The sequence below is a fragment of the Hemiscyllium ocellatum genome, chromosome X (genome assembly GCF_020745735.1).
Source record: "Hemiscyllium ocellatum isolate sHemOce1 chromosome X, sHemOce1.pat.X.cur, whole genome shotgun sequence".
Classification (NCBI taxonomy): domain Eukaryota; kingdom Metazoa; phylum Chordata; class Chondrichthyes; order Orectolobiformes; family Hemiscylliidae; genus Hemiscyllium; species Hemiscyllium ocellatum.
The window spans coordinates 6,900,522-6,919,994 of NC_083453.1; positions in this window are offsets into that span (position 1 = coordinate 6,900,522).

Below are 19,473 nucleotides of genomic sequence, written 5' to 3' on the forward strand. Positions count from 1 at the left end.
CCCCCTTCTCCTTTCTGTTTGTAGACTTTGAGATGGACTGCTCAGGCAGACCCATTGTTTCTGGCTGTTCCTACCCCAAGGTACTTATTTCTTCCTACCTTTGTCCAGTCCCTTCTGACACTGTTTCAAAATTTCCAATTTGCAGGCTCTAGCAATCTCCTCTTTACCGTGGATTTACAAACCCTTGACATATCCATCCGCCATCAAAATGGTCTTAGAGCTGTCTGTTTCTTCCTGGAAAGAAGGCTTGAACTGTCCCCACCCTCCTCCGCCTCATCAAGTTTGTCCCCAGTTTCCTTCTCCTTTAATTCCTCTCACTTTCTTCAGGTTAAAGGGTTGGCCATGGCTATTCGTATGGGCCCCAGTTATGCCTCTCTCTTTGTGGGATATGTGGAACATTCCTGTTCCAGTCCTACCCTGACCCCACCCACAGCTCTTTCTCCAGTATGTTGATGACATCATCAGTGAGGATTCCCCTCTCATCTCAGAGTCATAGAGATGTACAGCACGAAAACAGACCATTCGGTCCAACCCGTCCATGCCGACCAGATATCCCGATCCAATCTAGTCCCACCTGCCAGCACCCGGCCCATATCCCTCCAAACCCTTCCTATTCATATACCCATCCAGATGCCTCTTAAATGTTGCAATTGTACCAGTCTCCACCACTTCCCCAGGCAACTCATTCCATGCACGTACCACCCTCTGTGTGAAAACGTTGCCCTGTGGGTCTCTTTTATATCTTTGAACTGGAAAAAAATATCAATTTTGCTTCCAGTTTCCATCCTGCTTTCATCTTAACCCAGTCCATCTCTGACTCCTCCCTTCCTCGACATCTGTTTCCATTTCTGGGAAATACGCTAGCCATCGATATCTATTACAAACTCACTGATTCCCACAGTTACCTGGACTATACATCCTCACACCCTGCTTCCTGTAAGAACTCCATTCCATTCTCTGCTTGTCAATCTTTTATGATGATGCCATTTTCTGCAGGGAGTGTTGAAGTTTTACTGACCTGAAACAAGATTCCAACAAATGATTTCTTTGTCTAAAGCGAGTCTTTTGTTTTTATTCTTGCATGCAAGGGTAGAGAATCTGTACATATATACGTAGCATCTCCAAGTTATTCAAAATAGTATTTTTATAATGTAATCATGTCTTTACGTGACTGTTTCATTTTAGTAGCAAACCGAGTTACGATAATGAGCCAAACTGGTAGGGAATGAATGAAAACTGCAGTTTTATAACTCGTACTGTTCACAGCTAGTTCAGGTCACGGAGGCTGACTGTTCTTTCCCAGGAATTCTGGCCAAAAGGCCAGTACTTGCTAAGATTCATGGATTATGACCAAAAAGTTTTGTTTTGTACTGGTTACTGCTTTTAACTAAAACACCTATGTTGTTAATAATAATAAATGTTAATCCTTAAGCCACTTTATCCTTCATTTTATTAAATTTTAATCATTAAGCTTCATGCTGGCTTCCTAAACAATTTATTCTTCCACAGGGAACCTCAGAAATGTCCACCTTTTACTTCAACTGAAGATTCCCCGCCACTGTTGTTGAAACGGTCCTTGGGAGTGTCCGACCCATTTCCTGCACTTCTGATTATCAGCTTTTCTCCTTTCCTTGGTATTGTCTAGGCCGTTGTCTGTATAACATTCTTTGTCCCCCTCTGGGCTCGCACCTCCACCTGTCTGCTTACTCCTTTTCCCCCTCATCACCTGTCATCAGCATACATGCCATCTTTTCCTTGCTACTATCAGCCCTGAAGAAGGCTCACTGGACTCAGCACTAACACTGTTTTCTTTCCACAGATGCTGCTAGACCTGCTGAGTTTCTCAAGATTTTTAAAATAGGATTTAGAATGGTTGAGCGAAAAATCGTAACCAACTCACTCGGGATAACTTACTGTACCTCTTCACATCATGGTACAGGATGGTTTTTACACTGTCTGAGAGGGAAGGTGGAACTTAGGTGTAGCATCTGTGAGGTAGCACCTCTGCCGGTGCCGCACTTCCTCAATGCTGCTATAAGTACCAGACCAAATTAGGTGCTCAAATCTCTTGGGTGAGACCTTGAAATTACATCTGAACCCAAAGTGAAGTCCAAGGTGCACTCTTTGGTTTGTGCTGAGTTATCTGGAGGGAGGGAGGGTGGCAATGCAACTAGCACACCCCAGCTCTGAGAGACTGTCAGCAGCAATGCAACCAGCACCTCGTGGGTAGGATGCTGGAAGGTGTTGTGATTTATAACTGAAAAGTATGCTGGTAATTGAACCCCACTGTACCACTAGTCATCACAAAATGTATAAAAATCCCAGTTAAACAACTAAGATGATGAATTTACTTGACTGACTGCTAATACTTCCTCTAATTTTCTTTTTAGTGCATGACAGTGACTTCCAAAACTGCAAGTCAATGCTTTGGCACACCAGTCGGTATGTGCAGAACTTCAGAATAGCTGTGCAGTTTTGGATTACTAATCTACTATCTTACAATTTAAACTGTGCCCCTTCAAACTACAAAAACAAGCACACTCGCACTTCACTGGGTTTGCGATGCAGAGTGGTGCCAACAGCACAGGTTCATTTCCTACACCAGCTGAGGTTACCAACATCTCAGCCTGTCCCCTCACCTGAGGCAACGTGACCCTCAGGTTAAACCAATACCGGTCATGTGTCTCTGCAGTGATCGAGCAGCCCTATGCTCTAGTAGGAGTATGATGACTTTACCTTTATCTTTGATTCACAAATAAAACAGACGAGAGACAGATGCTTTACATAAATATGGTTGGTAAAATATAAACAGGGAACAAAACGCTAACGATCATAAGTCCAGATTTCAAAGATAGGTTAATTGTCTCAGTTCCTTTTGATTTCAGCAGTGATGACTTCCTGATCAGATGGACCTAGGTCTTGTGTTGTTTGCACTGTTTTTGATCTTCCATGGTTTTTCCTGCCTTTTCGCTCACATTGGGAGAAATGGGGAGAGATATTTTCTATTCGCAGGCGCTGGAGATCTCCGGGTGCATCGCACTTGCAGATCTGGTAAAAACAAAACTGCAGCTCAACCAAACACAGGGCTGGCATAAGGAGCCTTCCCTTAACTCAAAAACTCCTGATTTGACACAATATATCAGTCTCATTGCTCCAAGAGCAACTTTGTCTTCCATCTCTAAAAATATGCATCATTTGGTTTTCCAAGTTGCAAAACTCTCTCGTATTTCAGGTGTACTGTGGTCTGACTTCCATTCTGGTTTACAATGCAAAAAGGAAATAAGTGGTCCCTTGCAGAGCAGCAGTGCAACTTGCCCATCTCAGCTCCAGAAATGGGTGGCAGCAATGAAACCAGCGTATCGCATCTCCAAGAAAATGGGAGCAGCAATGACACAAGCACACCCCAGCTCTAGAATACTGACACCAGCAGTGCATCCCAGCTCTTTAGGAATGGAGACTGACAATGCAACCAGTGTATCCCTACTCCAGGAAACATGGGGAGAGAGAAGGGACAGTAACCAGGAGGAGGGGATGGGGACCAGCATGTAGAAGGAGGTAGAGTAAAAGGAGGAAGGAATTTAGAATTAATGAGAATCCAAAGGGTTTTTAACAAATATATTAAGGACAAAAGGGTAACTAGGGAGAGAATAGGGCCCCTCAAAGATCAGCAAGGCGGCCTTTGTGTGGAGTCACAGAAAATGGGGGAGATACTGAATGAATATTTTGCATCAGTATTTACTGTGGAAAAGGATATGGAAGGTATAGACTGTAGGGAAATAGATGGTAACATCTTGCAAAATGTCCAGATTACAGAGGAGGAAGTGCTGGATGTCTTGAAACGGGTAAAGGTGGATAAATCCCCATGACCTGATCAGGTGTACCCGAGAACTCTGTGGGAAGCTAGAGAAGTGATTGCTGGGCCTCTTGCTGAGATATTTGTATCATCGATAGTCACAGATGAGGTGCCGGAAGACTGGAGTTTGGTAAACGTGATGCCACTGTTTAAGAAGGACAGTAAAGACAAGCCAGGGAACTATAGACCGGTGAGCCTGACCTCAGTGGTGGGCAAGTTGTTGGAAGGAATCCTGAGGGACAGGATGTACATGTATTTGGAAAGGCAAGGACTGATTAGGGATCGTCAACATGGCTTTGTGCGTGGGAAATCATGTCTCACAAACTTGATTGAGTTTTTTGAAGAAGTAACAAAGAAGATTGATGAGGGCAGAGCAGTAGATGTGATCTATATGGACTTCAGTAAGGGGTTCAACAAGGTTCCCCATGGGAGACTGGTTAGCAAGGTATACAGGGAGAACTAGCCATTTGGATACAGAACTGGCTCAAAGGTAGATGACAGAGGGTGGTGGTGGAGGGTTGTTCTTCAGACTGGAGGCCTGTGACCAGTGGAGTGCCACAAGGATCGGTGCTGGGCCCTCTACTTTTTGTCATTTACATAAATGATTTGGATGCGAGCATAAGAGGTACAGTTAGTAAGTTTGCAAATGACACCAAAATTGGAGGTGTAGTAGACAGCGAAGAGGGTTACCTCAGATTACAACAGGATGGGCCAATGGGCTGAGAAGTGGCAGATGGAGTTTAATTCAGATAAATGCGAGCAGCTGCTTTTTGAGAAAGCAAATCTTAGCAGGACTTATACATTTTATGGTAAGGTCCTGGAGAGTGTTGGTGAACAAAGAGACCTTGGAGTACAGATTCATAGCTCCTTGAAAGTGGAGTCGCAAGTAGATAGTCGCAAGTGAAGAAGGCATTTGATATGCTTTCCTTTATTGGTCAGCGTATTGAGTACAGGAGTTGGGAGCTGAAAATGTGTTGCTGGTTAAAGCGCAGCAGGTCAGGCAGCATCCAAGGAACAGGAGATTCCACACAGAACTGCTGACAGTCTCAGCAAGTCCCATTACTAACAGGAGATGACAAAGCACTGTGACAGACTCCTTGAAGAAATGATACTGCTCCTCAAGAAGGAAGTAATGCTTGAACAGCCTGTTCTCTTGCATAATGCTTCCCTCATCCACTAATTCATATAGTCATAGAGATGTACAGCATGGAAACAGACCCTTCGGTCCAACCCGTCCATGCCGACCAGATATCTCAACCCAATTTAGTGCCACCTGCCAGCACCCGGCCCATATCCCTCCAAACCTCATATTCCCATCCAAATGCCTCTTAAATGTTGCAAATGTAACAGGCTCCACCACAGCCCCAGGCTGATAGGAAGGAGACCAGAATTGCACGCAATATTCCAACAGTGGCCTAACCAATGTCCTGTACAGCCGCAACATGACCTCCCAACTCCTGTAGTAAAAAGTGAGGTCTGCAGATGCTGGAGATCAGAGCTGAAAATGTGTTGCTGGTTAAAGTGCAGCAGGTCAGGCAGCATCCAAGGAACAGGAGATTCGATGTTTCGGGCACAAGCCCTTCATCAGGAATGAGAAAAGTGTGTCCAGCAGGCTAAGATAAGAGGTAGGGAGGAGGGACTTGGGGGAGGGGCGATGGAGATGTGATAGGTGGAAGGAGGTCAAGGTGAGGGTGATAGGCTGGAGTGGGGTGGGGGCGGAGAGGTCAGGAAGAGAATTGCAGGTTAGGAGGGCGGTGCTGAGTTCGAGTGAATCGACTGAGACAAGGTGGGGGGAGGGGAAATGAGGAAACTGGAGGAATCTGAGTTCATCCCTTGTGGTTGGAGGGTTCCCAGGCGGAAGATGAGGCGCTCTTCCTCCAACCGTCGTGTTGTTATGTTCTGGCGATGGAGGAGTCCAAGGACCTGCATGTCTTTGGTGGAGTGGGAGGGAGAGTTAAAGTGTTGAGCCACGGGGTGGTTGGGTTGGTTGGTCCGGGCGTCCCAGAGGTGTTCCCTGAAGCGTTCCGCAAGTAGGCGGCCCGTCTCCCCAATATAGAGGAGGCCACATCGGGTGCAGCGGATGCAATAGATGATGTGTGTGGAGGTGCAGGTGAATTTGTGGCAGATATGGAAGGATCCCTTGGGGCCTTGGAGAGAGGTAAGGGAGGAGGTGTGGGCGTAAGTTTTGCATATCCTGCGGTTGCAGGGGAAGATGCCGGGAGTGGAGGTTGGGTTGGTGGGGGGTGTGGACCTGACGAGGGAGTCACGAAGGGAGTGGTCTTTGCGGAACGCTGATAGGGGAGGGGAGGGAAATATATCCCTGGTGGTGGGGTCCATTTGGAGGTGGCGGAAATGACGGCGGATGATACACTGTATACGGAGGTTGGTGGGGTGGTAGGTGAGAACCAGTGGGGTTCTGTCCTGGTGGCGGTTGGAGGGGCGGGGCTCAAGGGAGGAGGAGTGGGAAGTGGAGGAGATGCGGTGGAGGGCATCGTCGATCACGTCTGGGGGGAATCTGCGGTCTTTGAAGAAGGAGGCCATCTGGGCTGTACGGTATTGGAACTGGTCCTCCTGGGAGCAGATGCGGCGGAGACGAAGGAATTGGGAATATGGGATGGCGTTTTTACAGGGGGCAGGGTGGGAGGAGGTGTAGTCCAGATAACTGTGGGAGTCAGTCGGTTTATAGTAGATGTCTGTGTTGATTCGGTCGCCCGAGATAGAAATGGAAAGGTCTAGGAAGGGGAGGGAGGAGTCTGAGACAGTCCAGGTGAATTTCAGGTCGGGATGGAAGGTGTTGGTAAAGTTGATGAACTGTTCAACCTCATCGTGGGAGCACGAGGCAGCGCCGATACAGTCATCGATGTAGCGGAGGAAGAGGTGGGGGGTGGTGCCAGTGTAGTTGCAGAAGATGGACTGTTCCACATATCCTACGAAGAGACAGGCATAGCTGGGGCCCATGCAGGTGCCCATGGCAACTCCTTTAGTTTGGAGGAAATGGGAGGATTGGAAAGAGAAGTTGTTCAGGGTGAGGACCAGTTCAGTCAGTCAAAGGAGGGTGTCAGTGGAAGGGTACTGGTTGGTGCGGCGGGAAAGGAAGAAGCGGAGGGCTTTGAGTCCTTCGTGATGGGGGATGGAGGTGTACAGGGACTGGATGTCCATCGTGAAGATAAGGCGTTGGGGACCGGGGAAGCGAAAATCATGGAGGAGGTGGAGGGCGTGGGTGGTGTCCCGAATGTAGGTGGGGAGTTCTTGGACTAAGGGGGACAGAACCGTGTCGAGGTATGCGGAGATGAGTTCGGTGGGGCAGGAGCAGGCTGAGACAATGGGTCGGCCGGGGCAGTCAGGTTTGTGGATTTTGGGCAGGAGGTAGAAACGGGCGGTGCGGGGTTGTGGGACTATGAGGTTGGAGGCGGTGGATGGGAGATCCCCTGAGGTGATGAGGTTATGGATGGTCTGGGAGATGATGGTTTGGTGGTGGGAGGTGGGGTGATGGTCAAGGGGGCAATAGGAGGAGGCATCCACGAACTGGCGTTTGGCCTCAGCGGTATAAAGGTCGGTGCGCCAAACTACTACCGCACCTCCCTTGTCTGCCGGTTTGATGGTGAGGTTGGGGTTGGAGCGGAGGGAGTGGAGGGCTGAACGTTCTGAGGGTGAGAGGTTGTCCACCCCTCTTACCCACTCCAACCTCTCACGCTCAGAACGTGCAGCCCTCCACTCCCTCCGCTCCAACCCCAACCTCACCATCAAACCGGCAGACAAGGGAGGTGCGGTAGTAGTTTGGCGCACCGACCTTTATACCGCTGAGGCCAAACGCCAGTTCGTGGATGCCTCCTCCTATTGCCCCCTTGACCATCACCCCACCTCCCACCACCAAACCATCATCTCCCAGACCATCCATAACCTCATCACCTCAGGGGATCTCCCATCCACCGCCTCCAACCTCATAGTCCCACAACCCCGCACCGCCCGTTTCTACCTCCTGCCCAAAATCCACAAACCTGACTGCCCCGGCCGACCCATTGTCTCAGCCTGCTCCTGCCCCACCGAACTCATCTCCGCATACCTCGACACGGTTCTGTCCCCCTTAGTCCAAGAACTCCCCACCTACATTCGGGACACCACCCACGCCCTCCACCTCCTCCATGATTTTCGCTTCCCCGGTCCCCAACGCCTTATCTTCACGATGGACATCCAGTCCCTGTACACCTCCATCCCCCATCACGAAGGACTCAAAGCCCTCCGCTTCTTCCTTTCCCGCCGCACCAACCAGTACCCTTCCACTGACACCCTCCTTTGACTGACTGAACTGGTCCTCACCCTGAACAACTTCTCTTTCCAATCCTCCCATTTCCTCCAAACTAAAGGAGTTGCCATGGGCACCTGCATGGGCCCCAGCTATGCCTGTCTCTTCGTAGGATATGTGGAACAGTCCATCTTCCGCAACTACACTGGCACCACGCCCCACCTTTTCCTCCGCTACATCGATGACTGTATCGGCGCTGCCTCGTGCTCCCACGAGGAGGTTGAACAGTTCATCAACTTTACCAACACCTTCCATCCCGACCTGAAATTCACCTGGACTGTCTCAGACTCCTCCCTCCCCTTCCCAGACCTTTCCATTTCTATCTCGGGCGACCGAATCAACACAGACATCTACTATAAACCGACTGACTCCCACAGCTACCTGGACTACACCTCATCCCACCCTGCCCCCTGTAAAAACGCCATCCCATATTCCCAATTCCTTCGTCTACGCCGCATCTGCTCCCAGGAGGACCAGTTCCAATACCGTACAGCCCAGATGGCCTCCTTCTTCAAAGACCGCAGATTCCCCCCAGACGTGATCGACGATGCCCTCCACCGCATCTCCTCCACTTCCCGCTCCTCCTCCCTTGAGCCCTGCCCCTCCAACCGCCACCAGGACAGAACCCCACTGGTTCTCACCTACCACCCCACCAACCTCCGTATACAGCGTATCATCCACCATCATTTCCGCCACCTCCAAACGGACCCCACCACCAGGGATATATTTCCATCCCCTCCCCTATCAGCGTTCCGCAAAGACCACTCCCTCCGTGACTCCCTCGTCAGATCCACACCCCCCACCAACCCAACCTCCACTCCCGGCATCTTCCCCTGCAACCGCAGGAAATGCAAAACTTGCGCCCACACCTCCTCCCTTACCTCTCTCCAAGGCCCCAAGGGATCCTTCCATATCTGCCACAAATTCACCTGCACCTCCACACACATCATCTATTGCATCCGCTGCACCCGATGTGGCCTCCTCTATATTGGGGAGACGGGCCGCCTACTTGCGGAACGCTTCAGGGAACACCTCTGGGATGCCCGGACCAACCAACCCAACCACCCCGTGGCTCAACACTTTAACTCTCCCTCCCACTCCACCAAGGACATGCAGGTCCTTGGACTCCTCCATCGCCAGAACATAACAACACGACGGTTGGAGGAAGAGCGCCTCATCTTCCGCCTGGGAACCCTCCAACCACAAGGGATGAACTCAGATTCCTCCAGTTTCCTCATTTCCCCTCCCCCCACCTTGTCTCAGTCGATTCACTCGAACTCAGCACCGCCCTCCTAACCTGCAATCCTCTTCCTGACCTCTCCGCCCCCACCCCACTCCAGCCTATCACCCTCACCTTAACCTCCTTCCACCTATCACATCTCCATCGCCCCTCCCCCAAGTCCCTCCTCCCTACCTCTTATCTTAGCCTGCTGGACACACTTTTCTCATTCCTGACGAAGGGCTTGTGCCCGAAACTTTGAATCTCCTGCTCCTTGGATGCTGCCTGACCTGCTGCGCTTTAACTAGCAACACATTTTCAGCTCTGATCTCCAGCATCTGCAGACCTCACTTTTTACTACAGGAGTTGGGAGGTCATGTTGCGGCTGTACAGGACATTGGTTAGGCCACTGTTGGAATATTGTGTGCAATTCTGGTTTCCTTCCTATCAGCTGAGGCTGTGGTGGAGCCTGTTACATTTGCAACATTTAAGAGGCATTTGGATAGGTATATGAGGTTTGGAGGGATATGGGCCGGGTGCTGGCAGGTGGCACTAAATTGGGTTGGGATATCTGGTCGGCATGGACGGGTTGGACCGAAGGGTCTGTTTCCATACTGTACATCCCTATGACTATATGAATTAGTGGATGAGGGAAGCATTATGCAAGAGAACAGGCTGTTCAAGCATTACTTCCTTCTTGAGGAGCAGTATCATTTCTTCAAGGAGTCTGTCACAGTGCTTTGTCATCTCCTGTTAGTAATGGGACTTGCTGAGACTGTCAGCAGTTCTGTGTGGACCTTTGTTTGCAGCCTAAGACTCTTCTGGGTTGCAGCAGGTGACACAAGCAACTTTTGACAATTCACAAGCTCCTGCTATATCTGAAAGGTCACTAGTCAGATGACTACCGATCTAAAATTGGAGATTCTAAATTGACACACAGCTGGAGAACTCAGGCCTGACAGAAAATTGGCCAAACTGAATTAAACAGTAGTCAGCAGCTATTGACTGCAGAGAACAGCGGAAATCAAGGTCAAAGAGGTCAGAAAGGTTTGGGGGAACCAATTACAACCAGCCTGAGGGTTGTGTATTGGAGAAGTGTTGATCAGACATTCTGGCATTTTGACTACTTGAGTATGCACTTTACACCTCCACATGGCCACAGTGGAGTGACCCCATTGGATACTTTGAACCTAGCTCATGATCCCATTGGCTAACGGCCACAGAACATTCTGGAAGGTGTAGGCTAAGGAGGATGAACACTCAACCTGGTCCAGCAGCGGAGCTCTGACCATTGAGAGAGACAAGTTCTGTCCTGACCCTCTTTATGAAAGACAGCCAGCTGTATGTCAGAGAGGGAGGAGGTTCCAATGGCCCAGCTCAAATACGTAGATTGTTGCAGGTAATATGATTTCTCAGACAGATAGAAATAGATACAGAGTAAATATTGTGAGAATTTGGGAAATGCGCACATGGTGTTTTCAAGAAAGAATATTTTGCTATTAAAATTGAGTTGAACCACAAATCGAATTCTGCATCCTGTTTCACTGATGAGCACTTGCATAATATGTTTTGACATAAACTGGTCGATATGTCCAAAGCACAGACAACATGTTCCTGTGTGCTCTTCAATTAGAATTATTTGTATAACTTCCAATGTCAAACCCCACTAACCTTGAACTCTCAGACCTCCAGCCTGAGCCTGATTTAAAAGGGCAGCTAGCTACCCCATGTGACAGGATTCAAGTGGGTAAAAGAGGATGGAGGCTTCCAACCAGCGATTGGGCCATAAACCAAATGCTTGTAATGTGAGGATGACAAACAGCCATAGACTATTATAGGGTTAAAGAAATTTGTGTCAAGGAAGCTGAATACAGAGTCAGAGGACCTACGCGGATACAGAGAAGCTAAAGTAGGGTCAGAGACCCACTAGGTAAGAAATAGTGAAAAGTGTCAGGAACTCAGAGTCACAGAGAAGTGAAAAAAAAAGTAGCAAATATAAGTTAAGGGACCCACAAGAAAGAGAGCAGTAAATTAAAAGGAACTAATAGATGGAATGGCACAGTGCCCAGAGTGGGAAGAGATACTAAGGAAGTCCCTAAATTAGAAGTGGCCCAGGTGAGTCAACCATTGCAGTGAGCAAATATTAGGTCTGGGACCTGTGGGACAGAAATGCAGGAAGGTGGCATGGAAAGTTGAAAGGAAGAGTGCTTTAAAACTTAACAAACTATAGTGATAAAGGTCGAGAGTGTGGTGCTAGAAAAGCACAGCAAGTCAGGCAGCATCCGAGGAGCAGGAAAATTGATGTTTCGGGCAAAAGCCCTTCATCAGGATCATGATAGCCAGCTGCGTGGAGCAGCTGAGAGACAGAGAACGGGAGGTGGTGAAGCTAAGTCAGGGACTGGAAGAAATATAGCAGAAACTGGAGAAATTAAGAGTCAAAGCAGCAGAGCAGAAGAACTAGGTGGGCAGTACACTTGGAACAGTTTCAGACCCAGTATGATGGAGTACACCAGAAGGCGCAACACACAGTCAGTGATCAGGATACAGCCAAAAAAAGCTATGGATGAGCTCACTGAGAAATGCAGAAACCTACAGAGCAGGCAAAGAAAATAGAACCCATGCTCTGAACACTCCAGCACGAGATTGAAAAAGTGCCAACCTTCTGTGCAAATGGGAATGATATGTGCATTTGGGACAACAGAATCAGATGGGGACGGTGATAGACTGGGAGGAAATGGAAGAACAAGCTGGAGAATAGATATACCAAGAATGAGAAAGAATCACAAAGTTAAACCATCGTGAGACAGGTTAGTTTTACCCTACTGATAATATGTTGTTGCAATAGTAATCCTGCTCAGTATGACAGGAACTGCAGGTTCAAACATTTGGTGTATGTGCTTGGCTGAGGAGCCAATAGTGCGAAGCTACCATTTGTGGGATTATGACTGAATGCCTCTAAGTCAGAATACTGCTTAAATTTAACGATATCCTAGTGCCACAGATCACTGATTGGCCTTGGATACCCAACTCCAGTCGGTGCATAGTGCCACTCGATTCAGGACAGGAGGGTGGCCATACATGTGTTGCCTCTCTCTTGTAAATGTATTGCACGTTCGTGGGCTTCTATTGGAACTGGGGCAAGTGGATCCTAATCCAAGTCCTGATCACGGACAAGCTTTACGGATCCAGGCCAGGATCCTGGACTAGCTATGGACACTGTCACTTCTGAGGCCTCGCCCCTCAGGAACTGAACCACAGCTAGCCCCACCACTTCCAGCCAGCAAAGGCATGACCTCAGTGTGCAGCAGCCCTGAAGTGAAAGGGGTGGTTAGAGACAGTCTGCCCAAGAAAGCGTCCAGTGTGGCGCTCTGGCCCAGAGACAGATACAGCCCCTTTACTAACACAGTCATTCCAATACTCCAACCAAGGCTTGTTGGAGGAGCAAGTCCCTGGTATCTAGAGCCCTGCCACCCAGGCAGGAGGCTTGATTCTTGCCCACACACAAACCCACCTACTCACATACCCACACACCCACTCTCATACCCACCCACCTACTCACATACTTAACCCACTCATTCACACACACACCCACTCACCCACACACAGACACACATACCTACTCACATACCCAACGACCAACTGACATACCCACACACAGACACACACACCCACTTACATACCCACACACCCACTCACATACTGATACACAATCACACACTTATTCACACACCTGCTGATGTACCCACCCACACACACGCACACACATCTACCCAGTCCCATACATACAGACACAGACCCAACCACTCTCACACACCCACTCAACATTATATCTGCCCACATGCACATACACCCACCCACAGAAATGCAGACACACATCCACCTACCCTTATTACACTGTAACCCTGATGCCAAGCTTTACGTATTATGGTCATAGAGGAACATTGTCAAAAACCCAAATTTTCCAGTCAAGACTAGTTGTCCAGGGTTACAGCACCATATGTTATAGCTAGCCATCATTATCATTATCATCTTTGAGCCACCTTCATGCTTTGGCCATTTCTCGTCTCATCTTCATCTTACTCAAATTAAAGGCCATTTTGTCTTTTGACCATTTTTCATCCCATCATCTAAGTTTTAATCATCTGGACCTCTGACGCTGCCATTGCACCAACCCACTTCCACCCTGCCAGTTTGAAGTGAGGGCCTAACACAAACATAATTGACTGACAAGAGGGGAATTGAGAGAATTCAATAAAAGTACATTTTGGACGGAGTTTAGCTGAGTGCCGGCCAGGACCAGACAGAGTTAGAAAAACATCTCCACAGATGGAGAAGTGTGGGGAGACAGCTATACTTGGTCAAATATTACATTAGCATAACAATAGATGCCACCTTGATCCCCTCTTCAGGTTGGTCTAATCATTGGCTGGATACCAGGATGTGATTATCAGAAGCAATAATTGAGCAAGAGTACACATATCCCGGCTCTCTGTGGTTTGTCCCATTGGAGTCAGGCAAGTGTGGGGATGGTGCTTTGTAGGTCCATCCCAACAATCCGTGATGTTTGGCAGTAACAACCAACGGGTTATGTATAGAAAGACAAATGAGAGTCAAAGTATTACCACCTGAGTACAGACACCATGGGTGACAGGTAGCGTACTCCACAAACAGATGTACTGAAATGGTATGTTTGGCTACCAGTCTAGAGAAAAGGCTATAAAATTGGGCAACAATGCCCCAGGAAGGTCGAAGGGGGAACTATGTCCTAAACAAAATTAACAAAGGGCTAAAGGCAGCCAGAAAGTGCATGTGTTTGTCCGAGGACTACCCGAGCACCACAAAATAGAGTGATTTTAAAACACACAGGCAAAACCCCTGGACGACAATGTACACCGTGAATTGGCACCAGCGGGGTTAGATAAATCCTGAACCCAGCTTCCAGAATGGTGCCTTTCCCAACTTCAGAAATTATACTTGTATTTGACTCACTGGCTATTAGGATGGAAACAGAGATTGACAAGGGGGGAGGCCAGACCCAGGCCAGCGGGATTTGTATAAGATTTTGAATGATTTGGCAACAGCTTACAGAGCAGGAGTGTCCACAGTCAATACTCTTGATGTGACTAATTTGGACAATAAGTTCAGAATTTTAAACAAGCAAGTTAAACAGCCCTTGGATAAAATTAATCTGAACAGTCGGCAAGATGCCGAGGGCAAATAAAAGAAACTCACAGACAACCAACGTAGTAACTGTGCTAGAGAGCACACCAGGACCATCAACAAGATCATCTGAGGAAAGAGAGATGATGACAGTAAGGAACAGAATAGGTCCCTGTGTGGCATCTATGGCCAATGGATGATCAAACAATTGAGAGCAAACCTCAAGCAAGCTAAGCAAGAACAGGTCCTGAGCAAATAGAGCATTTGTTCTGCAGGAAAAGAGACTTCAAACTGTCAATTACAGCAGTTGACTAAGGTGTGGTTTAACAATGATTTTAAGGGAACCCCAGGAAAGACTGTGGGCCTGGTCCTGGGGATCCTGATCATAACACAAACTCAAAATGGGTTACAAGTCTTCGAGTTGGAAAATGCCAGCATTATCTGAGTGGGAGCATGGTTCAAATTCAAACAGGATCTTCCGAATGCTGTTGAGAAAGAGGGAAGCCTCGTATGTACCACTCTGGATAGATGTCAGCAGACAAAAGAAATAATTGTGTACCCCTGACCCTGTATATTCAAATAAACATGCCTTGTGTGGGTTTCGGACAAACAGCATTCTAATTTGTACTGCAGAGATTCGGACGCTGAACACAGACATCATCAGGATTGCATACAAGGGGAAGAGAGAACATTGCATCACTACTAGTATGGGACCTTTACATGTAACATCCAAAACACCTTTTGTATGAGGCCACACACACCAGGCAGGGTAGGCCTAACTGAGCACAGACATCCAGAAGAGAAGTGAGAGCTTTGTCAATATCAGTGATGAACTCAAACAAACTTTCGGGGATTACTGGGAGAAATGTCAGGTAATGCATTTTGGTAGAAGAAAGACATAGAGACAATAAGACTCATTGATGTAACTTTGAAGGGATTACAGGAGGGGAGGGACCTTGGGGTTCACATGCATGATTCTCTGAAGGTGGGCTGGCAAGTCAAAACAGTTGTTAAAGCTTATAGGATCCTTGGGTTTATAAATAGAGGCATAGAGTGATGCTGCAGAAAAACCAAAGAACTGAGGAGGCTGGAAATCCAAAACAAAACCAGAAATTGCTGGAAAACCTCAGTAGGTCAAGCAGCATTTGTGGAGAGAAATTGGAATTAATGTTTTGAGTCCAGTGACCTTTCTTCAGAAGTGATGTTACACCTCTAAAAATCATTGGTCAGACCACATTTGGAGTATTGTGTTCAGTTCTGGGCACCTTATTTAAGGAAGGATGTTAAAGCCCTTGATAAGTTTCAAAGGAGATTTACCAGAACAATACCAGGAATGAAGAATTTTATATACAAGGAAAGCAATAGAGAAATTAGGCTTATTCTCCTTGGAGCAAAGAAGATTAAGAGGTGAAGTTTTAATGATGTTTTTTAAATTATGAACAATTTTGACAGGGTAAAGAAAGATATTCTACTTCGACAATTTAGCATGTCTAACTAGAGGTCACAATTGCAAGACTGTCAGCAAGAGAGCTAGGAGTCAGGTGAGGAAAAATGTTTTTACTCAGAATTGTTAGGATTTGGAATGCACTGCTTGGGAGAGTGATGGAGGTTTAAAAAGAGAGCTGGCTATACATTTTAAAGCGATGAATTTAGACAGCTATGGAAATAGGTCTGGTGAATGGGAATAGCTAACTATGACTCTATGCTCCTGCAGCAGGAGCCAAGAAATGAATGAACCCAGACTGTGTTGTGAAAGAACAATGTAATTACACGGTGTGAATTTTACTCTACCGCATGCTGCTAATTGCCAAAGAGGCTTGAAGGTGAGCCAGTATATATAACTAGTGGCTAAATTCTTAGTTTATGTATTAAGTTATTTGTATATAATACTGTTATTGCTATGCATAAGAAAGATAGCTAGTGTATAGGGGATTATTAGCTATGTATGATGGGTAACACAGTAACTCAGGGAGTTAGGCTATCTATCTGAGACTTGATGCATGTCTGCATGAGTGCATGGTCTGAACCTCTGATCTTATTTTCATTTGACACTTCAAGGGATCAACGGGAGAATCTGTGGTCACCTGGCAACAGACCCAAAATTTGAGATTCTAAATTGACCTAAAGCTAGAGAACTCAGGTTTGTCCTGACAGAAAATTGGCCAAACCAAATTAAACTGCAGCCAGCACCTATCAGTGACAGAGAATAGTGAAAACCAAGGTCAAAGATGTTTAGGGGAACCAGTTACAAACAGCCTGAAGGTTGTGCATTGGAGAAGTGCCAATCAGACTTTCTGGCATCTTGACTGCCTGAGTGTGCACTTTACACCTCCCTGGCATGGCCACAGTGGAGTATTGGCATGGCCCCACTGAATGATGGGGTTTAGCTCATGACCCCATTGCCCAATGGTCACAGACCATTCTGGAAGTTGTGGGCCAAGGAGAATGAAGACTCAGTGAAGACTCGACATTGTCCACCAGCTTTTCACCTACAAGCATAGAGCTTTTCTTGTGCTTTTCCCTGAGCTCAATTCTTGCACAGCTGCATTAGATAAATATCGCTTATTGGCTTTTCAAACCCACTCTTAACTACACTAATTTACTAGTGGCCCACCACAACTTTCAAAACTTTTACTGAGCCCTGACTTCAACACCTAGCTGCCTAATAACTCGTAGAACTTGGCCTGAGTTCTGACAGAAGGAGCATCCAACTGCTATTGGAAATTGTTGTAAACCATTGTTACCTACACTTCTAACAGAATCTACTATCTCTCTGTCTTTGCAATTCATTGTCTTGTCAGTCTCTGCCTTTTGAACTGCTCTCCAGTGACCCCTATACATCCTTAGTAACCTACTGAAAAGTCTGCAATGAACACACCTCTCCAATTCAAATTGATGTCCCATCTCCTGGGAATGAGCTTCCTTGAAATCCATTTATCTCCTACAGTGAATGAAGAAACTGCTCAGAGCGTTTGCACATACATAGTCTGGAGACAGCACAATGCCTATGCACAGACACTCTGCCATGAGATACAGCAGCAGCACTGGCCAAAATTCTTCTCTCTATAGAGTTCTCTGATTTTAACAGCTGGATATTTGGAGTGGGGATGTCCTGCTAACAGAGGTGGGTGTTGCCTGCTCCTGCAGCCTTGCCAGCAACACCCACTGCTCCTCAAGCCAAGAATCCCTTGTTTTTGGTTCCCCCAGTTCATCATCTTGAGGTTAACACATATGTCAAATACAGCCTGAGTTGCTGAAAGGACAAACTGTGCATGTGCAGGATTTATTCATAAAAAGCTGAAACTAACTCCATGCTCATACAACATTGACATTGAACCAGATAAGCAAGTGAGAAAGAACAGAGTTCATATTCGATTTACACCTGAACTGGAAAAGCAGTAAAGGTCATCCCCACCAGCAACAACATGACTAACCAGTGAAATACCATCAACAGCTTCACCAGCAAGCAGTGGAACATCAACACCAAGGAGCACAACATTAGGAACATCAAGCAGCTCTCCAACATCACAAGGAGCAACAGGCACAACGTTGTCTGTGCAGTGTGCCAACTCACCTCAACACTGAGAACATTGAATGACAAATCTAAATAACAGAGGCACAACATCCGATCACTAGTGTTACCGTGAACAATGTTTTTTCTGAGAAAAGAAAATAAACTACCAAAGACTCTTAAGGTGTTCAGCTGCTCAATTGTTAATCGTCCTTACTATTGAAAAGAAAATTAATGATTGGAACAATTATATTGGTATGGAGAATTTAAAAAAAATAAGAGCTAAGAACTAATTGTCATGTGGATGTACATCAATGTTGAACAATGTTTCTGTCATGAAGAACTGTAAGAAACACACTCAATGAAGTTCCAGCATTTTCAGTCTCAAAGTGTAACTTCAAATTTGTGGGAAGGAATTTGGCAGCCTATCAGTGGGACCCAGGCTGTCCTGTATTCTCCCTTGTTTTGAATGCCTGTCCCTTAACAGGTATCTTTATTCCCATATTTCTAGAACAATCTGTCAGAGAAATTAACCTCGGAGTCTCCTTTTATATTTGTCTCTTTTTTTGTGAGCAAGCAGCATTCATGTCATACAAGTGCCAGGCAATGACCATCACCAATAAGAGGCAATCTAATCATCAGTGATGTTACCAACATTGAATCTCCCACTATCAATTTCCATGAGGTTACCATTAACCAGTAGTTCAACGGAACTCGCCATAAAAATACATGGCATTCTGCCAGCACTAAACACATCTTCCCCGTCACTCTCCCGTCCATATTTCGCAGGGATCATTCCCTCTGGGATACACTAGTCCATTTCTCGACCACCAACACCACCATCCTTTCCCATGGCACCTTCCCATGTAACCACAGAAGGTGCAATACCTGTCCTTTCATGTCCTCCCTGCTCACCATCCAAGGGCCTAAACAGTCTTTTCAGGTGGAGCAGCATTTCACCTACATCTCATCCAATCTTGTGTAATTGTATTTGCTGAAAATGTGTTGCTGGAAAAGCGCAGCAGGTCAGGCAGCATCCAAGGAGCAGGAGATTCGATGTTTCGGGCATAAACCCTTCTTCAGGAAATCCTTTCCTGAAGAAGGGCTTATGCCCGAAACGTCGATTCTCCTGCTCCTTGGATGCTGCCTGACCTGCTGCGCTTTTCCAGCAACACATTTTCAGCTCTGATCTCCAGCATCTGCAGTCCTCACTTTCTCCTCGAAGATTTTAACCTAATTGTATTTGCTGCCAAGTGTGTGGTACTGGAAAAGCACAGCAGGTCAGGCAGCATCCAAGGAGTAGTAGAATCAAGTTTCAGGCAGAAGCCCTTTGTCAGGAAGCCCTTCACCACTCCTGATGAAGGGCTTCTGCCTGAAACATCAATTCTCCTGCTCTTTGGAGGCTACCTGACCTGCTGTGCTTTTCC